We start from the raw sequence: 25,565 nt of genomic DNA, 5'->3' as shown, positions 1-25,565 counted from the left end.
CAGAGAAAGAGGAAGAGAGAGAATTCCAAGCAGGCTCCATGCTCTCAGAAGAGAGCCTAACAAGGAGCTTGATCTCATAACAGCGAGATCCTGAACTCCACTGAAATCAAGAGTTGGACACTTAACTGACTGAGCCACTCAGGTGCCCCTTATCCTTAACAGCTAGCTTAGGGTCTGGCACCTGCTGACACTAAATTTATTTAAAAATGTTTACTGATGAATTAATATCTCAATTACAGCACCCTCTGTATTGTATTATAAATTATTTGTGTCCTTTTTTCTTCAACAGATTGTGACCTTCTCACTCTTATTCATCTTTGAATTCCTCAGGCAATATAGTCCAAGTATATATTAGATATTCTATAATAGAACAATGGATGGATATTAAACATAGTAGATTTATGTCCCTTAAGAGATTTAATGGAAAACATTTAAGCCTCAGTTATTGTACTTTTTTGCTTTTTTAGGATAATGACATTTTAATGGCTTTCTGAAAGTCTCAAAATATGTTTTTTAAAAATGACAAAATACGCTGCAAGTGTGATTTAAATATATAGAAATTAATAGAAATTTAAATAATAGAAATTAATAATTTAGTTTATCTAATTCACAAAGATTTCGTTCTACAGATAAATACAATTTGTAAAGTAGTAATATGCTCCCATTGATTAAAACTCACACATAGCTAAAGTAATTTAACAATGGAACATCTTTCCCCAGCAGACACTAATTCAAAACAATCTATCTTTGTTTGTAGGATATGACTGAATCCTCAGCAGCAAATAGAATTCACTAGTCCATTATATGAACACAAAGGCTGTTAGAATGTGCATGCCTGGTGAGTATTAAGCACTGACGTTCAGGGGTCAGGTGGAACAGTGTTTTATAAACTCAACCAGTCTTTATTATGAAGCAGTAACAAATCCTTTCACAGAAATAATCTTCATGCTCATATCAGAAAGAGTTCATATAATCCAAATCTGGCCACATTTGAATGATCAAATATATTTTGTATAGAAGATAATAACAAAATGTCAATTTTGAATTCATTACAAGTGAGAGTTGATTCAAGAAGACTTATGGGACGTAATTATATTGTTTACCCATTTACAGATGAATAAACCAGGATACGAAATGCTAAGTGACTTGTTCAAGATCACATCAGTAAAAAGTGGTAAATCCAACCTTACCAAAGTATTCTGGCTTTGAATCTAGGATTCTTCCCATTGTACCATGCTAACTGCATCTTTTTAAGACATGCATTGGAGGCCCAATATAATATGAGTTGAAGCGATTATAGAAGAGATGCAGACTCCCCACTCCCACTTCATGTCTGTTGGAGTCCAGTGACCAACTAACTTAACAATGTTAGATGGCAGAGTCAATTGTAGTCCCCAAATTTGGGTTCACAGACATTTCTTCCTAACTTCATGGACTCCTTTCCTTGTTGGTTGGCAATGACAATACTCCCAGATACTTGGAAGTGAACTGGTGTTGAAAAAAATTTTTCTTCCTGGCTTTTTAGACTGGCTAAATTATAGTCATCTTTCCTAGGACATACACTAATCTACTTGTACTTACTGTGACCAATCATTACATCAAGTGTTTTACACACTTTATCTCATTTTATTTTATCTCCACAAGAATTTGTGAAACACATACCATTTCTACCATCTTGTTTTACAGACAAGGAAACTACTCTTTAAGAGAGGTTAAGTAATTTGCTTGAGATTGGGAGGTGGCAAAAGTTAAATGAAGAATTTAACTAACAGAGTAGGACTCCAGAGCTCACGCTTCAACACCAAAATTGTTAAAGCTGTTCTGTGATGACCTCCCACCCCCTTGCTTCCATCCAGCAGTTAAGACCTCCACAAAGGTTTTACATGGGTTCAGGCTAATGTTGCAAAACAAATAGCAGAAGTAAAATATGCATTTTAGACTAAAAAAGGAAGTCTCTAAGATTTAATGTGATAATAGAATATCATTCAGCAATAAAAAGGAATGAACTACTTACACATGCAACAACACACATGAATCTCTCTTTTCTTTTCAAGTTTTTATTTAAATTCTAGTTAGCTAGCATATATGGTAAAATTAGTTTCAGGTATAGAATTTAGTAATTCATCACTTACATATAATACCTAGTACTCATCCCCATAAGTGCCCTCCTTAATACCCATCACCCATTTAGCCTATCCCTCACACACGTCCCTCCATCAACCCTCAGTTTGTTCTCTATAGTTAAGAGTCTCTTATGGTTTGCTTTCTTCTTCCTTTTTTCCCCTTTCCATATGTTCATCTGTTTTGTTTTTTAAATTCCTCATATGAGTGCAATCATATGACATTTGTCTTTCTCTGACTTATTTTGCTTGGAATAATAACTTCTAGCTCCATCCACATAATTGCAAATGGCAAGATTTCATTCTCTTTAATAGTTGAGTAATATTCCATTGTATATATAAACCACATCTTCTTTATCCATTCATCAGCCGATGCATATGTAGGCTCTTTCCATAGTTTGGCTATTGTCGATAATGCAGCTTTAAACATCGGGGGCATGTACCCCTTCAAATCTGTATTTTTCTATCCTTTGGGTAAATACAAATGAATTTAAAAAGCATTATGCTAAGTGAAAGAAATCAGATTCAAGAGACTTTATACTATATGATTTTACTTATATGATGCTCTGGAGAAGATAAAACTACAAGGACGAAAAGATACATTGGTGGTTAGTAGGGGCTAGGGATGGAGAGAGGGAGAACAAGGGAATTTTGAAGGTGATGAAAATATTCTGTATATAATTTTCAAAATTCTTATGATGTGCACCTAAAAGGGTAAATTTGCTATGCACAAATTATGACTCAGTAAACCTGATTTTTAAAAGGTAAAATGAATAAATATGGTCTCTAAGACACTGTTTTCCAAATCTCCATTAGTGAGATACAACCGCTCAGTGAGTTATGAACTCAATTTAGTGGGTTGTGATTGGCATTTTAAAAGGTACAATAGAACAGAATAGGAATATCAGAGCCTGTAAACAGTAAAATGAATATTGTTAATGAAGCATTTGCTTCTGTTCCCCATATATGTATGTGTGATAAATATCAGGAAAACAGATATAATGGTCAGAGTGTTCTCTTTTTAAGTTTATTTATTTTGAGCAAGAGAGCATGGCAGGAGCAGAGAAAGAGGGAGAAAAAAGAATCCCAAGCAAGATCCGCACTGTCACAGAGCCTGAAATGGGGCTTGAACTCACAAAACCCAAGATCATGACCTGAGCCAAAATCAAAAGTCAGATGCTTAACCCACTGAGACACTCAGGCACCCCCATGGTCAGAGTATTTTTAACAGAGAGAATTTAATACAGGAAACTGGTTTCACAAATGATGAATAGGTAGAGAAGCCAAATAGGGAAGGATGAGATAACCCAAAGATCAGCAATGGCAGAAACCACTTACACCTTTCGACTGGAGGGACAAAGGAAGGTAGCAGTGTTGCTGGGTCCCAGAGCTGGGGTCATCCTGGAGAAGCTTAAATCGCAGGGGACACAGAGTTGGAGGCACAGAGAAGAGCTAGACACTGTCAAAAATGCACTGCAGCTTTCCCATTCCTCCCAGCCTCCAGTATCAGAGCAGGACTGCACATGAGTGGCACCCATCCAGAAGTCAGTTAACATAATTTGGGAGCCATGGAAATACAGCCTCTTGGGATCAGCATCCTTGAAACATGGCAGAAGAAGAGCAAGGAATAGATTTGAGAGTAAACAGTCCCAGGGTTGGCATAGCTGTGAAGTAAAATGCATTTCTTTCTTTTTTTTTTTTACAAATAGTTTATTGTCAAATTAGTTTCCACATAACACTCAGTGCTCATCCCCACAAGTGCCCTCCTCCATGCCCATCTCCCCTCCCCCCCACATCCATCAGTCCTCAGTTTTTGTCAGCATTCAAGAGTCTCTCATGGTTTGCCTCTCTCCCTTTCCCCCACCATTTCCCCCCTTCTTCTCCCCCTTGTTCCTCCATCAAGTTCCTCCTAATCCTCCTATACGTGCAAACCTATGATATTTGTCCTTCTCTGCCTGACTTATTTCGCTCAGCATAACACCCTCAAGGTCCATCCATGTTGCTACACATGGCCAGATTTCATTGTTTCTCATTGCCATGTAGTATTCCATGGTATAGATAAACCACATCTTGATCTCTTCGTCCGTTGATGGACACTTAGGCTCTTTCCATGTTTGAGCTATTGTTGAGAGTGCTGCTATGAACATTGGGGTACATGTGCTCCTATGCCTCAGCATTTCTGTATCCCTTGGGTAAATTCCTAGCAGTGCTATTGCTGGGTCATAGGGGAGTTCTATTGTTAGTTTCCTGAGGAACCTCCACATTGTTTTCCAGAGGGGCTGTACCAGTTTACATTCCCACCAACAGTGTAGGAGGGTGCCCGTTTCTCCACATCCTCACCAGCATCTAGAGTTCTCTGATTTAAAATGCATTTCTTATCAGAGATCATATTCCAAAAGGTTTAAAAGCCATTACTTTAAGGGACAAAGCTATTCTCTATGTTATTCTTTCTATATACATGAAGAATAAAGTCACCCTTTTGACCATTAAAGGTTGCCAAATTTTGCCCTTTGGGTGTGTTTGAAAAGGCAGTTTGAACGAAAGAAGTTGGATTGGATGACTAACCCACTTGTCTCCTTAAGGTGGGAGTAGTCATACAAAGATCTCTTAGCAAAGGTGAAACTCTTAGCAGATGTAGATGAAATTTAGGCTAGGAACAACAGAGCAGGAACAAAGTACACAAGTGGCAAATGTGTAAGCAAAGTAATAGTGTGGAAGAAAAATAATAGCAGTTAAAAAACAATACGCTGACTATCAAATGGCCTCTGTCAGCAGCTATGTGTGTGACAGCTCTATAAAACTGCCTGGATCCACAAGGAGTAGCAGCCATAATTCATCAACACAGCTTTATTCCTGACTCTGATGACTGTTTAGTTCCTCCATTCCAAAGCTTTGACCTTGAATTATTTGGGATTTCTGATCTCAAGAAATGGCTCCTTTGGCTCCCTCATTGAGTCAAAACTAATGTTTGATTCCTTGTGTTTAAAAACACAGAGCCACCCTCCCCTCCAGCCATCCAACATGCTGAATGGAAAGAAGGCTAAGGAAGTGAGTGGCCCCAGGCCCTGCTGTCATGAAGAAAGAAGCAGGAGACCAAGAAGGTGGTCGCGGTGAAAAGGGCCAAGAATTTTGACATCAGACAGGACATCAAGCCCAAAAGGGACCTCACCTACTTTGTCAAAAGACCCCACTACATTCTGCTGCAACGGCAAAGGGCTGTTCTCTATAAACGTCTGAAAGTTCCTCCTGCAGTTAACCAGCCCACCGGGGCTTTGGACCGCCAAACAATTATTCAACTGTTTATGCTGGCCCACAAATATAGACCTCCGGTCAAAGCAAGAGAAGAAGCAGAGACTGTTGGCCCTGGCTGAGAAGAAAGCTGCCAGCAAAAGGGATGTCCCCACTAAGAGGCCTCCTGTCCTTTGAGCTAGGGTTAATACGTCACTACCTTGTTAGAAAACAAGAAGGCTCACCTAGTAGTGATTGCACATGATGTGGATTGCATTGAGCTGGTTGTCTTCCTGCATGTCCTGTGTTGTAAGATGGGGGTTATCTACTGAAATATCAGGTGGAAGACCACCCTGGAGTGTGTGGTCCACAGAAAGACCTGCAGGACTGTCACTTTCACACAGGTTAACTCAGAAGACAAAGGAGCTCTGGCTAAGCCAATGGAAGCTATCAGGACCAATTACAATGACAGATATGATATTATCCACCATCACCAGGGAGGCAACATCCTGGGTCTAAAGTTGGTTGCTCACATTGCCAAAGTGGAAAAGGCAAAGGCTAAAGAACTGGCCACCAAACTGGGCTAAGTGTACACTGTTGAATTTTCTGAGCATAAAAGTAATAAAAAGTTCTATTTCACAAAACAAAAAACTTACAGTGTCTACTTTTGGACTTCTCCATCTATATCAATCATGCAGGAACAATGTACTTCAATCTGTTTCTTTTCTGTCTAGTCTCCTTCAGTTATTTTATTTTTTAAATTGTTTTAATGTTTGGTGGGGGGGGAGGGGACTAGGGGAAGAGATAGAGGGAGAGAGAGAATCCCAAGCAGGCTTCACACTGTCAGCACAGAGCCCAATGCAAGGCTCAATCTCTTGAACCATGAGATCATAACCTGAGCTGAAATCGAGAGTCGGAGGCTTAATCTACTGAGCCACCCAGGAGCTTTGTCTCTTTAAGTTATTTTAAAATATGGCTTTGGAAATATTGTTTTAAATTCAACTACATCATTATTAAGAGTTCTTTATAAGGGCATTGAATATTTGTTGAATAGATAAATGAATGGGTGTGCAGATGGATGAATGTAGGCAATGTGAGTGAGTCTCAGTTCTAAGTTTCAGTCAGGCTTATGGGGAGTCCTCAAGAGCCAGTTTCCTAGTTCTGACTTGACTGGTAGTTTTTTTTAAATTAAATTAAATTAAATTTATTTTATTTTATTTATTTTATTTTATTATTTTATTAATTTAATTTTATTTTTTTTAGAGAGAGTGCAAGCACAGGACACAGGCAGAGAGAGAGAGTATCTTAAACAGGCTCCATGCTCAGGGGGAGCCCCATGAGGGGCTGGATGTCTCCACCCTGGGATCATTACCTGATGCAAAACCAAGAGTGACGCTCAACAGGCTGAGCCACCCAGGCGCTCCTGTGACTTGTTATATAAAGACCTCCAGAACGCCACTGTGCTGCCATCTAGTGGTAGCATAACCTACATGTAAGAAAGGTAATGCAGACTAACAAGCTTGCATGCATAATAAAGTATCACAATTCTTTTCCTTGTTCCAGCTGCTTATGGCTCCTGATTTGGCTATCTTTGATAGTAATAGCTCTTCACCTTGATTCTTAACACATGTACAGAGAATTCTCGCAGGATTATATAAAACGATGTCATAAGCTCAGGCATCATATGGTAGAGCAAGTCCTCCTTCATAAAATAAATGCCAAAGGTCTCTGTGTATTTTGACACACTCAACAGGCTCATGGTTTTAAAAAAATATGATAACCAGTTATTTTTAAGAGAAAGAATGATAATAATTTTATTGCTTCCATACTTGTTTCAATTTGATGACTCTTTAAAAAAATATACTGGGGTGCCTGGCTGCCTCAGGCAGTTAAGCGTCGGACTTCACTCAGGTCATGATCTCTCAGTCCGTGAGTTCGAGCCCCGCCATCGGGCTCTGTGCTGACAGCTCAGAGCCTGGATTCTGCTTCGAATTCTGTGTCTCCCTCTCCCTCTGTCCCTTCACTGCTCATGCTTTGTCTCTGTCTCTTAAAAATAAACGTTTAAAAAATTAAAAATAAATAAAAAATTAAAAAACCTGCCTTTTTTCCATACAAACACTAACATCTTAATTGGAAAAAAAAGCCACATTTATCCCAGAATATAATTACATAAGAATAAAATAAAATAGTTGCAAATTTTAGGAAACCAGGAGTATAAAATAAGGACTCCATTCTTGGGCATCCTGCAAGCCTATTCAAGTTGACACATAAAATCAACCATCACGTGTGCCTTGGTGTGGGCCTATTTTTATCCATTGTACTGCGCTTTCAATGGACTCTTTTAATCTGTAGACTCATGTGCTCCAGTTCTGAGAAATTTTATTGATTTTTTTGTTTGAATAGTCTTATACATTTTCCTTGTTCTCTATTTCTAGATTCCTATTATAAGGATTTCACAATTTCTCACCGGTCTGTCAATGTTTCTGTCTACCTTTACCATTTTTCATCTGCCTCTTACCTTGCTTACTGGAAACTTTCCTTAATTTTTTCTTTCAACCCTTTAAAAAATGTTTTTAATTTTTATTTAAATGTTTAAGTAAAACATTCTATTTTAAATGCTTATTTTTTGAGAGAGAGAGACGTGGGGTGAGTGGAGAAGGGACTGAGAGAGAGGGAGACACAGAATCTGAAGCAGGCTCCAGGTTCTGAGCTGTCAGCACAGAGCCCGATACAGGGCTCAAACTCAAGAACTCTGAGCCAATGTGGACGCTTAACCAACTGAGCCACCCAGGCGCCACTTCTTTCAACCCTTTTATGGAGTTTTTATTTTTGCCATGTTTTTAGTTTCAGGAGATTTTCTTTTTCTTTTGAGGGACATCTGCATCCTTTTAAAATAGTATCCTATTCTTGTTTAATTGGCAATATCTTTTCTTATCTCTCTCAAAATATTAATGGCATCATTTTTTAAGTGTTCTTTTCTCTTGCATGGCTTGTTTCCTCCAAGTTGCTTTTTTTTCTGTTTATTTCTTTGGTTTCTGTCTTTTATACTGGAAACTTCCCTCGGATGTCTGGTTGTTTTCATTTCCTCAAGAGTAGGGAACTAAAAAAAGCTGCTTGCAGGTTCTGAGTGGGGAGGGAAAAAGGGACATTCACAAAGGGGAAGTTGGGGACCTCTACTGTCAGTATATTTTGATCTGGTTTATTGGGCTGCTCAAATTCCTTAAAGAAAACTTTTCTGATCTTCTTTCATAAAACCAAGGCTGCCAGTTGCTGATTGGGAGAGGAGGCCAAGGTGTCTCAGGATCTGTGTTTTCGCCCCACTTGCAATTATGCCTGATGTCATCTGTGCTAATCTCTCCCAAGAATAAACCCTCATGGTCTCACAAGTTCACCCTGATGACCCAGCTACAGAGTAGGCAGGAGACCTGGGGTTCAATTTCTTAAAAGACTCTCAACCAACTGGCCTATTTCCAGCTTTTCTCACTCTATACTTCCCTACCTCCAGAGGTGCCAGAGGCTGCCACTACCTGAACCCACTGAAGACCCTGCAGTGTAAATTGAGATGAATGTCAGCTTTCTGAATTGCTGACTTATGATTCTGTTTTGCGAGGTTGCTAAGCCATGTTTTGTAGCTTCAAAATCTTTCTTCTATCGCCTCCTTTCTCTTTCCTCTTCATCCTGAGGCGTTTATGCCTTTATGAAAATCCCTTCACTGTTGTTTTAGCAGGATTGTGAGAAGGAGCAAAAAAAAAAAAAAGTAGATGCCTGCGTAGAATATACTACCTTTACCTGGAAGGTCTTCGGTGGGATCTTTGAAAACAATTTCTGTTTATGAAGCTTCTATTCATTTAAAAATTCTTTAAATGTTTTCAAAGTAGAGAAGTTTAAGATTATTTTTTGTAGTGAAACATAATTAATTTGTGTATATGATTTCTTTCCTCGTTTCCAAATTTAAGAACTCTTTGTCCTATGTTAAGATTAGGTAAATATTTACTTGGATCTGTCCTAAGTAAAATTGTCAAGTAGCCATGGGTTTTTTTTTTTTTTTTTTGCACCAGCTACCAATCTTCTCTTGGTGATGATGCCCTATCCCTCCTTCTGGAGTGTTGCGATGCCCCTGAGAATCCCCATGATGCCCTCTGTTCACTAACATTCTCAGCCAAGACCCTTTCTTTCCTTCCGTGGTAACTCCCTATGCTTCAGGCCTTCTCCAGTCCTTTCCACTGCATTAAAATGTACCTGTCCGGGGTCTTATTTTATTATACTCTGTTCTTTCTTAGCTAACTAAAGCTACAAGAACTGTTTTAGAGGAACTTTACATTCATTATTGATTTAATCCTCAAGACAACCTAGTGTGGTAGATGTTACTAGTCCCATTTCACAGATTAATAAATTGAGGCCATGAGAGGCTAAACCTCTCTTATCCAGGGTCACTAGGATAGTAAGTCAGGAAAGGTCTACAGTACAACAGCTTTTAACCACTGCATACGTTCTCCCTATACTAGAAAATATTTACTGTGTTAACTCACATAATAACACATTTAACAAATGTTAGTGGCTATTTTTTAAGGCAGTAGTTTACCCTAAATAGTGAGTCTAATAGTGAACATTTCAAATACAACAAAAGTTTTAAGCAGCAGGGCCTTTTATTGCCATTTAGGGTTACCTTTCTCCTCCCATCCACTCCCACAGAATGCAGTGTCAATTTGGCATTTTTAACACTGCAGCTAAAGATTATAAAAATAAAGCCATCTATGACCATGAAAAGCTCTGCAGGAGTTACGTTATAAACTATAGCACTCAGCCGAGAAAGACTAGCTTTTAAGCAGTGCATTTAGATATTTTGGCATGTTATTAGACACATACTTGAGCCCATTCTCCATTTCACCTCTGTATTTTCAATTCAAAGAAGGATTTTTATTCTTCATGGAAACAAATGATATCAAAATTACAAGGCATCTTCTCTGATTATTTCCATCTAAGGTTATATAAACACTATATTTATTATTTCATACACATTTTTTATCCTTACTGGGCTATGTTGGTTTCCAAGGACAAATAGCAGAGTATTCTAGATCTTTTCCAAGGTTTCAGTACTAGCCTTCCTGTAACCCAGAGCACTCAGCTCTCCACCTGACACCAAGTTGATCAGATCTCCCAGTTTCATACAATAGCACACACATTAAAGGACTAGTGTGTGCATTGTATGTGACATCAGAATAATAAGACCATGACTCTTCAGAGAACTCATGGTCTAGAGAAGAGGGACATATAAAATGTCATAAAAATGTAAGAAAAAATATTTTAATTTTCAAAAATGTTTGTTTTTGAGAGAGAGAGAGAAAGGAGTGGTGGAGGGGTAGAGACAGAGGGAGACAGAGGATCCCAACCAGATTCTGTGCTGACAGCACGGATGTAGGGCTCAAACTCACAAACTTATGAGATCATGACCTGAGCTGAAGTCTTATGCCTAACTGACTGAGCCACCCAGAAGCCCCCTCTTCTTTTTTTAATGTTTTTTTGTTGTTGTTTTTTTTAAGTAAGCTCCATACCCAAATTGGGGCTTGAACTCACAGCCCTGACATGAAGAGTTGCATGCTCCACTGATTGAACCAGCCAGGAACTCCAAGAAAAAAATATTTTAAAAATCCATTCCTGGGGTGCCTGGGTGGCTCTGTTGGTTAAACATCCAACTTTGGCTCAGGTCATGATCTCACAGCTTGTAAGTTTGAGCCCTGCATCAGGCTCTGTACTGACAGCTCAGTGCCTGGAGCCTGCTTCAGATTCTGTGTCTCCATCTCTCTCTGCCCCTTCCCTGCTCGCACTCTGTCTCTCTGTCTCTCAAAAACAAGCATTAAAAATCTTTTTAAGTCAGTTTCTAAATTTTCTCTTTCATTTATTTTTTTAACTTTCTCTTTTTTCTAGACAAAGAATGGAGGCTTCGGAGTCTTTGCTTCCTTACCTCCCACACCCATCAAAAAATTCCTGAATCTTCTCTTACCCCATCTTCATTCAGTAAATGGCATCCGGGCAGATTTTCAGGCTCAAAACTTCTATTACTCTTAATGTCCATGTCTATCCCCTTCTTGTTGCCCCAAATCCAACCTATTAGTAGGTACTGTCAGTTCTAACTCCGAAATGCACTAAGCAGCTGACTGGTCCCCGTTCTGATGGCTTCTGCACTAATTTAAGCCCTGCCATTTCTCACTTGGACTCCTACAAATACTTCCCAAATGGACTCTGCTTTCTTTCTTCCATGTTTGCTCCATGACAATTTAATCTTCACAGAACAGACAGAGGCTCTTTTAAAGTGCACATCAGGGGCACCTGGGTGGCTCAGTTGGTTTAAGTGTCAGACTCTTGATCTCAGTGCAGGCCTGGATCTTATAGTGGTGAGTTCAAGTTCCAGGTCAGGCTCTGCACTGGGCATGAAGCCTGCTTTAAAAAAAAAAGAAAAAGAAGAAAGGCACACAGCTTCTGTTTCAAACATGGTGGAGTAACAGGGCCTGGATTTTCCTTCTCCCAAAACAAGAAACTGGACAAAATGTATTTAACACCTGCTCTCAGGCATTACACAACTGGCAGCCTGGGCCTGTTAGCTCTGAGAAAGAGGAAACAATCACGTAAACCCTGTGATTGTCCCAGGTTACCTGTAATAGGTAACCTGTAATAGTTCCTAGGCTTCATGCAGGCAGCAGGAATCCAGACAGATCCCAAAGGTCTTACTGAACTGAACAGATAGAGATGGCAGTTTGGGGAGGCCAAAGCAGCAAGAAACTTGTGTAGCACCGGTTCTTGAAAAGACTTGACTTTCCATATCAAATTACCTTGGTCGCTATGTTGCCAATCAGCTTTCAGTTTCATTTCCCTGTATTTATCAATCATTACATCATTACCACAGCATCTTAATTACTCCAGCTTTAAACAGTCCTGTGATGAGGTGGCTCATGACTTCCAGTTTTGTTCTTTTTCAAGATTGCTACTCTAGGTCTTTTCTATTTTCAGAAAATGTTTACAACCAGCTTGTCAATTTCTAGGGGGAAAAGTCTGTTAGGATTTTTATTGGAATTGTGTTGAATTTAAAGATCATTTTGGGGGATGCCTGGGAGAGTCAGTTGGTTGAATGTCCAACTTTGGCTCAGGTCATGATCTCACTTTGGCTGAGGTCAAGTTTGGTTCATGGGTTCGAGCCTCACCTTGGGGTTTGCAGTGACAGCAGGAGCCTGCTTCAGATTCTGTGTCTCCCTCACTCTCTGCCCCTCCTCTACTTGTACACGTGCACGTGCATGCTCTCTCCTTCAAAAATCAATAAACATAAAAAAAAATAAAGATCATTTTGTGAAGACAATCTAATTATATTAATCTATTATATAACTTTCCATTTATTTAGATTTTCTTTAATATCTCTTATCAATATTTTATATTTATCACTGTAGAAGTCTTACACAATTTTTGTAAATTTAATTTTATATAGCTTATGTTTTTAATGTTTATTTTTGAGAGAGAGAAACAGAGAGAGAGAGACAGATCTCAAGCAAGGAAGGGTCAGAGAGGGTGACACAGAACTCGAAGCAGGCTCCAGGCTCTGAGAGGTCAGCACAGAGCCGGAAGCAGGGCTGGAACGCATGTTCGTGAGATAATGACCTGAGCTGAAGTCAGACACTCAACCGACTGAGACACCCCAGTACCTCAGGTTTGTTTTTTTTTTTTTAATTTTTTAAAAAATGCTTATTTATTTCTAAGAGAGAGATAGAGAGACAGCGTGAGCAGGGGAGGGTCAGAGAGAGAGGGAGTCACAGATTCTGAATCAGGCTCCAGGCTCTGAGCTGTCAGCACAGAGCCCGACGCGGGGCTCGAACCCATGAACTGTGAGATCATGACCTGAGCCGAAGTCGGATGTGTAACCGACTGAATCACCCAGGTTGCCTCAGGTTTTTGTTTTGTTTTGTTTTGTTTCTTAATGTTTACTTTTGTGAGAGAGAGAGAGAGAGCAAGCCTGTGCGTGGGGGTGAGGGGAAGGGGTAGAGAGAGAGGGAGACAGAGGATCCAAAGCAGACTCTGCCCTGACAGCAGAAAGCCCCAAGTTGGGCTCAAACTCATGAACCTGGAGATCAGGACCTGAGCTGAAGTCGAACCCTCAACCGACCGAGCCACCCAGACGCCCCTTAAGCAGTTTATTTTTGATACTCTAGTAAACGGTGTTTTAAAATTTCATTTTCCAATTATTTGCTGGTAAACAGAACTATGATTGATTTTTGTGTATTAAACTTATATTCTATGACCTTTCTAAATTCACATATTAAGCCTACTAGTTCTTTGTACATTCATTTTGATGTTTCTGTATAAACCATCATATCACTTATAAATAAACACAGTTTTATGTCTTCCTTTCTATTCTTTAATTCCACTGTGGCCAGGGAACATACTCTGTAAAATTTTAATATTTTTGAAATTTCATGAGACTTGCTTTATGGTTTAGCATTTGGCCCTGTCCAAGAATTTTCCAGATCACTTTAAAAATGTTTTTCCATTGTCTCCTGGATCTATTGTTTCTCATGAAATATCATTTCCATGCTCAAATACCATCATATACCATTGCTCCTCTGTATGAAAAGTTTTTTTCTCTGGATACTTCCAATATCTCTTTATTTTAGTTTTTTAGTTGTTGTAATGCGCTGTATTTAGCTGTGCTTTTCCTGTATCTATCTTGCCTGGAATGTGTTGAGCTTCTTTGGTAGGTGAGTAAATTATTTCCACAAATTTGTGGAAATTTCAACTATTTTTTCTTTTGCTCTTTTTTTTGGTTCCATTCTCTTTCTCTTTTCATTCTTGAGACTCAATTTGCCGTTCTGTTAGATCACTTAAAATGTCCCATTATTTGTTCATTATTTGTAATGTTAATTTGTTGTGTTCATTATATATAATCTTATTTCCATTCCTTTTTAATAATATATTATTTTTTATTTTTAAAAATGTTTTCTTTTGAGAGAGAAAGAACGCGAGCATGTGAGCACAAGCTGGAATGGAACAGAGAGAGAAGAGAGAGAATCCCGAGAAGGCTCTGAGCTGTTAGTGGTCTCTTGAACTGTAATATCATGACCTGAGCTGAGATCAAGAGTTGGAGGCTCAACTGACTAAAGCCACCCAGGCATGCCCAGAATATATAATTCCTAATGATCTTCATGTTTGCTGACTGTAGTGGTCATGAGAATTGCCTTCCAGGACACCAATTATCAGAAGCATAATTGAGTGAGGGCCCAAGCTGTTATATTGTGAAATTCATCACTCTTTGTGCTTAGGCCACAACTTCTCATGGGCTGCTGCTGGTCAAACACTAAGGAATTCTCTGATGGCTTACGTTGGCTTGAGGACTCCCTGTTGGCATTCCTGAACTTTCCTTAGACTACATGACACCTAATGTTCCTTCCTTCTCTCCTTCATTCCAGGTCAGACTTGGAGTGTGGTTTGATGGCTATCATGGCTTCCCCCAACTCCTTTTCCATTTTCTTTTTTTTTTAGTTTTTAAAAAATGTTTTATTTATTTCTGAGAGAGAGAGGTTGACCGACCACGTGAACAGGGGAGGGTCAGAGACAGAGGGAGACACAGAATCTGAAGCAGGCTCCAGGCTCTGAGCTAGCTGTCGGCACAGAGCCTGACGCGGATGCGAACCCACGAACCACAAGATCATGACCTGAGCCAAAGTTGGATACTCAGTGCCCCTCCTTTTCCATTTTCAATAAGAAGCGTTTACCTGAATCCATTCTTAAAGTCTGCTTTGAAGGAGCATCTGGAATAGCACAGATAAAATCAGGAATGGTCTGAGAAAGCAGGAAGGAAAGATGAGGATTTGAGACTCGCTTGCCTACTACCTGGCAGGTAGACAGGACGGAACAAGGAGAGTCTCTGGCAGAAGGCAGCAGCTCACTGCTGACCATTTTACTGGCAGTGAACTGGGAAAGTATATTTGTGGAGAGCAACGTTGTGAAAGGTAAGATAATACAGATGTACCATTCAAACCATGTTCTAAAAACTGTCAAGGCTATACTTGCCATGTATGAGTGTGGCAAGGAACAAAGGCCAAGTTGCTCCTGGGAAATACAGACTCCTCTGGTGACAGACTTTGGCTCAAGGATTCTCCACTGCCCTTTCCAAACCTTCCTTACACTGCACAGACAGTTCACCGAGGAAATCTTCCTTTCCTCTCTCCTTCACTTGGAATCAGACTTTCATCCCAGTCGAATGGATCCGTGGCTTTCTCCAGCAACCTACCTATGTTCTTTCCCAAGTGCTTCCTATAACACAACACTTGCATGTTTAATCCCTTCATCGTGGCTACTTTTGAAAAGAGCCAGGTTAACACACTGGCCCTTTCTTCTGCTATCTCCAATAACTGTTAAGCCCAACCACTGAGTGTTTTCATTTCAGAAATTATACTTTCCAGTTATTGAATATATGTTTGGCTCTTTTTCATAGTTTCCATTTCTCTGTTGACATTCCCCATCTATTAGTCAGTTATTATTCTAGTACTTTTCATCAATTTCCTAACAGAGGAAAAAAGACTAATTTCTTATTTAGACAATTTTTTTAAAAATGTTTAAGTTTATTAATTTATTTTGAGAAAGAGAGACAAAGTGAGCAGGGGAGGGGCAGAGAGAGAGGGAGAGAGAGAGAGGATCCCAAGCAAGCTTGAACTCACGAACCCCAAACCCAATATAATCCAGAATATATCAGAATATATTCTCCCTCTGGACTCCATGATAGGTTCAAGTGATAGGCACATGATCAAAGTCAAACCAGTTAGATGCCTTTGGAGAAGATCAATATGAGAGAAGGGAGAGAAAGAGGGTTTTGTTCTTTTCCCACTTTTCATTAGTATTATATTCCAATTAATCCTATAATCATTTTTGCCTTTGTGTGAAAATGAAGTCAGCGCAGAATAAACTACCTTCTAGGCATGGAGAGAGCCCACTGAAGACATGGCATTTGGATCCAGCAGTGCCTAGCGCCAGCCCATCCCCTGAGATATCAGGTTACATAGTAATGAAGTCTTTCACTCATGCTAGTTTAGGTACAGTTCCCCCAGTAGCCTAATGGAGAAGGCATTGGCCTCCTAGGAAAAGTTCCTATTTCTTGCTGAAGGAGCCCTGGTTCATACAGTTAATAAATATATCATGTTTTATTTGGTACTACAATAGTGTTTGTATAGCCAGACCACAAAAGGCCACCTATAGAATATTGATCTTGAAGAAATTATATCTTTTCTTTCTAATATTCTGTCCAATATTTTAGACAAATCCAACTCCAAATTACTTTTTTCCACTAAGAATTAATGGTACCTTTTCTATCCATGCTCCTGTTTTATGCTACATACCCTTCCTGGGTAATCTTATTCACTGCCATTAATTCAGCAACCCCTCTATACTGATAAAACTAATTTCACATCTCTTGCTTAGTCCTCACCATAGAAGATTAAGAACCAGATACTCGGGATGCCTGGGTGGCTCAGTCGGTTGAGTGGCCAGCTTCGGCTCAGGTCATATCACGGTTTATGTGTTCGGGCCCCACGTTGGGCTCTATGCTGACAGCTAGCTCAGAGCCTGGAACCTGTCTTCGGATTCTGTGTCTCCCTCACTCTCTGACCCTCTGCTGCTCATGCTGTCTCTCTCTCTCTCTCTCTCTCTCAAAAATAAATTTAAAAAAACATTAAAAAACCCCACCAGATTCTCAATTGCCTTTTGGCATGAACATATCACTATTTCCCATGTACTTCAAAGTTAACTTGTCAAATGAAATTAATCATCTTTCCTACTAGCCATGCTTTCTTATAATTTAAAAGTATTAATTAATGAACATAGAACCTACATGATCTCAAAAGATGATATCCTTGACTTTTGCCCTTTACCATTCATGTAAACATCAAGTCATCAAGTCCAATTATTGATTTAGTTTCCAAATTGTTTACTAAATCTATCTTCTCTTTACTACTACCATCATCTACTATAGTAACATCCAATTTTAGTCTCAGCCCCTCCCCTGAGACACTCCCCATTTATGCCATTGCTCTATTCAAATTGAAAGGCTATCTTTAAGGTGACTTCCTATTATGTAGAAATTATAAACTCTTCTTGATCTCACCTTTGCCTCCCTCTCCTATTTCCCTTTCAGATACTCAGTGTCCCCTGCTTTACACTGGAGCCATTTAACTTGTTCCACAATATTATTCTGTAACTTGATTTTCTACCTTGACTCATGTTGCCATCTCCTTTGAACTCTTCCCATGCTTGTCACCTGTAACTTTTCCCCTTTCTTTACATATCTGTTCAGGTAAGAGTTACTTCAGGAAGCCACTCCTGAATTTCTGAAACCACAATAGAGACTCTAGACTCTCAGAAATGATGCACCTATGTTTGATTATTATTATAATATCACAGTGATCCTTTTCATTTGTTTCCCTCTCATTCATTTTTATGCTACATTCACTATCTTGTAGGCAGGGTAAAATGACAGGCAAGGTATAGGTATACCTTAGAGGTATTGCTGGTTTGGTTCTAGACTAGCACAATAAAGCAAAAAAAAAAAAAAAAATCACAGTACAGTGATTCATATGAATTGTTTGGTTTCCTAGTACATAACATAACATAACAAAAGTTATATTTAGATTATATTGCAGTCTATTAAGCGTGCAGTAGCATCATGTCTAAAAAATGTATATAGCTTAATTAAACAATACTTTATTGTTAAAAAGTGGTAACTATCATCTGAACTTTCAGGGAGCCATAATCTTTCTGCAGTGGAGGGTTTTGCCTCCATGTTGATGGCTACTGACTAATCAGAATAATGTTTGTTGAAATCTGTGGTGGGTGTGGCTGAGGATGTGGCTTCATAGCCTCCTCACCAGGAGTAGATTCCTTTTCCAAAAACCAATTTATTTACTCGTCCATAAGAAGCAACTCCTCTTCCATTGAATTTTTATCATGAGATTGTAATTCAGTCACATCTTCAGGCTCTGCTTCTAATTCTAGTTACCTTGCTATTTCCACCACATCTGCAGTAACTTCCTCCATTGAAGTCTTGAACCCCTCTAACTCATCCATGAAGGTTGAAATCAACTTCTTCCAAACTGCTAGTAATGCTGATATTTTGGCCTTTTCTCATGAATCATGAATGTTTTTAATGACATCTAGAATGGTGAATCCTTTCCAGAAGGTTTTCCATTGACTTTGCCCAGATCCATCAGAGGAATCACTGTCTATGGAAGTTATGGCCTTATGAAATGTATTTTTGTAAATACTAAGAGGTGAAAGTCAAAATTACTCTTTGGTCCCCAGGATGCAGAATGGATGTTGTGTTAGCAGGCATGAAAACCACATTCATCTCATTGTAGATCTCCATCAGAGCTCTTGGGTGAGCAGGTGCATTTTCAGTGAGCAGCAATATTTTGAACAGAATCTTTTCTTCTCAGTTACTGTCTCAACAGTGGCCTTAAAGTATCCAGTAAACCATGTTGTAAACAGATGTGCTATCATCCAGGCTTTATTGTTCCATTTATAGAACACAGGCAGGGTAGATTTTGCATAATTCTTTTTTTTTTAAATAATTTTTTAATGTTTTATTTATTTTTGAGAGAGAGAGACAGCATAAGCGGAGGAGAGTCAGAGAGAGAGAGAGAGAGAGACAGAATCTGAAACAGGCTCCAGGCTCTGAGCTGGCTAGTAGCACAGCTTAACCGACTGAGCCACCCAGGCGCCCCAGATTTTGCATAATTCTTAAGGGTTCTGGGATTTTCAGAAGGGCAAAGGAGCATTGGCTTCTACTTAAAGTCACCTGCTGCAGAAATCTCTAACAAGAATCAGCTTGTCCTCTGAAGCTTTGAAGCCAGGCGCTGACTTCTCCTTTCTAGCTGTGAAAGCCCTAGACAGCATCTTCTTCCCACAGGAGGCTGTTTCATCTACATTGAAAACCTGTTGTTTAGTGTAACCACCTTCAGTAATGATCTAGCTAGATCTCCTGGAGAGCTTACTGCAGCTTCTACATCAGCACTTGCTGCTTCACCTTGCACTTTGATGTTATGGACATGGTTTCTTTCCTTAAACCTCATGAGCCAACCTCTGCTAGCTTCCAACTTTTCTTCTGCAGCTTCCTCACCTCTCAGCCTTTTTGGAATTGAAGAGAGTTAGGGCCTTGCTCTGGATTAGGCTTTGGCTTAAGGGAATGTCATGGCTGGTTTGATCTATCCAGACCACTCAAACTTTCTCCATATCAGCAATAAGACTGTTTCACTTTCTTATCACTGGTGTGTTCACTGGGTTAGTGCTTTTAATTTCCTTCAAGAACTTTTCCTCTCCATTGATAACATGGCTTACTGTTTGCTGCAAGAGCCCTCACTTTTAGCCTGTGTTGGCTTTTAAAAAATTTTTTTTTATGTTTTTATTTATTTCTAGTAGAGAGAGAGAGACAGCGTGAGCAGGGGAGGGTCAGCGAGAGAGGGAGTCACAGACTGAAACAGGCTCCAGGCTCTGAGCTGGCAGTCAGCACAGAGCCCGATGCGGGGCTCGAACCCACGAACCGCGAGATCATGACCTAAGCGAAAGTCGGACGCTTAACCGACTAAGCCACCCAGGCGCCCCAAGCCTGTGTTGGCTTTTAACATACCTTCCTCACTAAGCTTACTCATTTCTAGCTCTTGATTTAAAATATGAGACATGTGGCTCTCTATTTCACTTGAATACTTAAAGGCCATTGTAGATTATTAGTTGGCTTTTGTATCTCAGGGAATATTGTTGTGCCTTAGGGAATAGGAAGGCCTGAGTAAAGGAATAGACACAGGAATTACAGGTAGGTTAAGCACTCAGAGCATACACATTTGTTGATTAAGGTTCTCTGTCTTATATGGACATGGTTCGTGATGCCCTAAATCATTACAATGGTAACATCAAAGATCATTGATCACAGATCACCATAACAAATATAATAATAATGAAAAAGTTTGAAATATTATGAGAATTATCAAAATGTGACATAGAGACAAAAGTAAGCAAATACTGTTGGAAAAATGGCACTGATAATACTTGTGCGACAGCGTGCCTCTATAGTCAGTTGCAGATACACCCATTGAACACTAGATGTCACTCTGATCTTTTGTTTGAAAAAAGAAACCACGCTGTTTCTACCTCTAAAGTCAAAATTTTAAAAAAAGTTTTCCTTATTTATTTTGAGACAGAGAGCAAGCAGGGTAGGAGCAGAGATAGAGGGGAAAGAGAATCCCAAGCAAGCTCTGCCCTGTCTGCGCAGAGCCCTATGCGGGGCTCAAACGCACAAACCATGAGATCATGACCTGAGCCAAAATCAAGAGTCAGACACTTAACTGACTGAGCCACCCAGGTATCCCTAAAGTCAATTTTTAAAAATTACCTTTTATGGCGGAAATGGTGGGGGAAAGGGAGAGAGGCAAACCATGAGAGACTCTTGAATCCTGACAAAAACTGAGGACTGATTGATGTGGGGGGGGGGATGGGCATGGAGGAGGGAACTTTGGGGATGAGCACTGAGTGTTATATGGAAACTAATTTGACAGTAAACTATTTGTAAAAAAAAAAAATTATCTTTTATTTGGCTAAATCGTAGTGTTAAAAAAATGCTGTCAACCTGAAGTTTTCTTTAAAACCAGCTTTTTAGATTTATGCAGATTCAACATGGTTAAGTGTGAAAACAAAAGCTAATTAAGTTTTACAAAATCTGTCAAGCAATTTCTTATGAGTTAGCTTAGCGTGGGCTGCCCAGCTAGTATTTGCTGACTATCCGAAGAAAGGTATTAATTTTGAGGCGCATGTAATTAATTTCATCTTTGAAAACATGGAACTTGGAAAAGGGTTGAAAAAAAAGTCTTAACATTTTTTTCTAAATTTCACAAAAGATAAACTCTCACCTTTTACAATAAGAATAGTAAATATTTTATGATTTATTATGATTCTCTGCAGAAACTTCAAATATTCAATAATTTAAAAGAAGTCTGAAATATACCAAAACAATACTGTATCAAATGAAAACATGTAAAACATGCTTTAAAAAGCAAAGTGTTGATAGTGGTTCAATTTTTTAAAGTATTTAAAAATATTTCTTTTTTTTTAAATTTTTTATTTATTTCTAGGAGAGAGAGAGAGAGAGACAGCGTGAGCAGGGGAGGGTCAGAGAGAGAGGGAGTCACAGACTCTGAAACAGGCTCCAGGCTCTGAGCTGGCAGTCAGCACAGAGCCCAACGCGGGGCTCGAACCCATGAACTGCGAGATCATGACCTAAGCGAAAGTCGGACGCCCAACCGACTAAGCCACCCAGGCGCCCCTAAAAATATTTCTTATGCAGAAGAAGATTCACATTATATTAACTTTTATTTTCTTTCCAACTTTGTAAATGACTCTAGTCCCATCTAATTCTAACCAGAAATTTTGTGGTCATTCTTGATTTTTTTTTGCTTTTCTCCCATCTTCTATATGCAAATCCTTAAAGTCTATTGGTTATCTTCTACCTCTGCCACCACCCTGATTTCAAGCGACTGGCTGTCACCAATGGGCAGCTTTCTTTCTTCCCTTTGCCCAAGCTACTAAGTCACTAGGAGCCCTCAACTCTGTAAGGGAAAAAGACCAACTCCATTTTATTAATTTTTTAAAAAATGTTTTATTTATTTTCTGAAAGAGAGAGAGAGTGAGGGAGGGACGGAGAGAAATGGGGTAACAGAGGATCCCAAAGTGGGCTCTGCACTGACAGCAGTGAGCCGGATGTGGGGCTCACTCACAAACCGTGAGATCATGACCTAAGGACCTGAGCCAAAGTCCAAAGCTCAACCGACTAAACCACATAGGTGCCCCCAAATCCATTTTATTTTTTATTTTTTAAAAATTTTTTAATGTTTATTTATTTTTGAGAGACAGAGAGAGTGCGAGCAGGGGAGGGGCAGAGAGAGAGGGAGACACAGAACCCAAAGCAGGCTCTAGGCTCTGCACCGTCAGCACAGACCCCTCACGCGGGGGGAAGGGGGGGGGCTTGAACTGACAAACCGCTTAATGACTGAGCCACCTAGGCACCCTCCATTTTAAATATATTCTACATAGAGCCCTTAAGGAGCATCCTCAGGTAGAACATCCATGCAAATTTGAACTGATCTAAAACAGTTCACATATGGGGCACCTGGGTGGCTCAGTGGGTTAAGCATCAGGCTCTTGATTCCGGCTCGTGTCATGCTGTCACAATTGTGAAATCAAGCCCCATTTTGGGTTCCACACTGGGTTGGAGCCTGCTCAAGATTCTCTGTCATCCTCTCCCTCTGCCCCTCTCCCTCAAGCACATGCACACACTTTCTCTCTCTCAAAAAAAAACAAAACAAAACAAAACACGATGTTCACATACCAAAAAGAATCATGACACACTGTGATCCCAGGAACATCACATGGCCATCCAAATCAGTGCTTCAAGGAAAGAGAATTCAACATCGCTGTCTCTTTTATAGCAGACATTACTCACAATGTTCTTCTCTTTGTTGGATTCTAAAGATCAAAACTGCCAAAATGGGGTTATTTGTATTAGTGAAAACATACTGAGTCTTGAAAGTATTTCCCTTGTGGCAATAATCCTTTTTGTTATACCGTGAATGCAGCTCCTGCAAATAATTGAAAATTTCATCTTATTCTAATCAAACAGTTCAGCTTCTTTGCAATTTATTTTGTTGGAGAACATCTAACGAGCCTCTGCTTTATAGTGACTGAGACAGAAACAGCAATGTTTTATTCCTTTCCTTAAAGAGGGTAATTTCTCCCATAAAATTTACTGAGTACATTATAGGGTAGGCCAATCTATTAAATTTTCCTGGAAATTTACTTTTAGCTTTATTTAGCATGTCAACCTTCAGCCTGGAACTAAATAACACTTGTATTTCACTGCCTGATCCAGCAGATAGACTGAGAAGCATATTTTAAGGGATTGGAATGAAGTGTTCCTATCATCTTCAATTTTCCTTTTTCTCTCAAGGTCTCCTGATTCTAGTTATTTCTCATCATGTTCTTTGATTTAATATCTTCCTTCATTCTCTGTTTAGCACAGAGGAGGAACATTAAACACTCATACTATCTGAAAGTAATATTTAAGCATCATGGTTAATGCATAAAAATTGTGTTTCCAAATTTAAATTAATTTGTTTTCTAATATTTGTTTAAAACTATAAAGGAACCAAAAGCTTTTATTCTTACTGCAAAATTTATTCCCCAGCATTGGATTGAGGAGAGAGGTGCCAACTGTCCAGATTATGGTAGCCTACATTATAAATAGGAATCCTGCCTTAGATATTTCCTCCCTATCCTAATATGTTTTTCATTATATTGGTTACAATTTACTGAACATATTCTATGTGTCAGTTGCTGAATTAGGGACTTTTTGTGTTTTCTCATTAACTTATTTAACCTTCGCATCAACCCTATGAGGTAGATGTTACTATCCTGTTTTACAGTTGAGAGAATTGGAGTCTGTAATGTTAAGTAACTGCCTAAAAGCACAGAGCCAATATGCCACAAAACAGGTACTAACCCAGTTTTTTTTCTGGACCCAAAGTATGTATATTTGTTTGTTTTTTAACCTTTTTTCTTTTATGCCTTTTCCCCAAAATATTTTCAAGTAGATAATCTCATGAAAAACTCACAAGTGTTAAGTATTTGGGAGACTTAGAATCTTTAGCATTTCCTGTCCCTTTCATGAGCTAAAAAAGAAAGATGAAAGCAAATATGGAGGGTTTATGTGAACAATTTTAGAAAGCACTCACTAGATTGTCTTTTAAAATACAAAAACAAGCAACACATACAAAACATCTCTCAAAATTAATCTGAGGGATTAAGTACCCTTTTAGTAATAAAAAAAATACCGCCACTATTTACATTCTGTATCCATGGTAATTGATATAAGAGCTGCAATCTGGTAGAGCATTTGAGTTCTGTAGTGGGATATGGAAGAGCCCTGTAGCTCTCTAAGAGCCTAACAAGACTTAGGTGCTGTTAATCCTCTACTCAGACTACCAGGAAAAACTATGAAAGTTTAGGCTTTAGGAGTAGTAACTCAAGATCCAAACATGACTAAATGCCAAAGGACAGATGACCACACGTGAGGTAAATGGACCATATGTTAGGCTTGAAGAGGTACTACACTGATGGATGATCAGGTCAATTTATGATTGTATTATCATATATACATATGTTATATATATATTTATATATCTCATATATATGTAATTAGCAATAGTTAATTAATTATTTTACTTGCAGGACTTTCCTCTTACATTCTGTTATTTTCTAGGAGGTTTGCTTTATTTAATAAATATTGGTTATTAGATTAAAGTTTCACTGAAGACTGAAATATTGTCCATTTAAATTGTAGCCAGAATTATAGCTATGTATAACTTCATTTTTTATTCCTTATTTTACCCCCAGGGAAAATGTTTATATTAAACTTAGCTTTGATCATCAAATCTATCTTTTCTTCCTTACCATATTAGCTATGATATTCAGTCCAGCCAAAACCAAACCAAACCAAACCAAACACACTTGGAAACTAGGTGCCATACAAATTAAAGGGAAATTAATTTTGTCCTGATTACAAGACAACTTAAATTAAATTTCAAAGACAAGATGTGAAGAACTTCTAATAGCTATTTGGCATCTCTAATAATAGCAAAGCAAAAAAGAAAAAAAACATAAAACTATAGGCCTTTAAGAAGTTAGATGATTTTAGAGGAAAATAATGTATAGGCTTAAAAATAATAGTTGGAACATTATAAAGCTATTGAGTGAGAATTTAGGTTTCCCTTCCTTCTCCCACAAGCACAACAGTGCTATTAAGGGAAGTAACACCTATTTAAAGGATGTTAAGAAAGTAAAATTTTGTTTTGTTTCACACCACTAGTCTAACATTGTAGCTTGAGGTCGGTCAGATGACACCTTTTGTAATTATAGTGGCAGATGCTAGTCTGTATAGAGTCCCAAGAGAGTTCCAGGCTCTGGGCTTGAAGTATTGGTTTCTCTTTGATATGGAAGGCTGGAGAATCCTCCCCCTTTCCCGAAACCTTTATTCTACCGTTCCCCTTCCAAAACCCAGGTTCTGCAAAAACCCATTAAACTTTTTGTTTATTCTCTTTTAAAATCCATCTTCTTTCTGCTAATTTCCTGAAGAGAGAGTGGGGACAG

At 38.9% G+C, this 25,565-nt stretch overlaps 1 pseudogene; it reads left to right on the top strand.

Annotated features, from left to right (window-relative positions):
* Nucleotides 1-5,141: 5,141 nt before the first annotated feature.
* LOC120221091 lies at nucleotides 5,142-5,949 on the top strand (annotated as a pseudogene).
* The last annotated feature ends 19,616 nt before the right edge of the window (nucleotides 5,950-25,565 follow it).

The sequence above is a fragment of the Hyaena hyaena genome, unplaced genomic scaffold (genome assembly GCF_003009895.1).
Source record: "Hyaena hyaena isolate Hyena2069 unplaced genomic scaffold, ASM300989v1 scaffold_14, whole genome shotgun sequence".
Taxonomy (NCBI): domain Eukaryota; kingdom Metazoa; phylum Chordata; class Mammalia; order Carnivora; family Hyaenidae; genus Hyaena; species Hyaena hyaena.
Note: the sequence above shows the minus strand (reverse complement) of the source record. Positions and strands in the feature narration are given on the sequence as shown.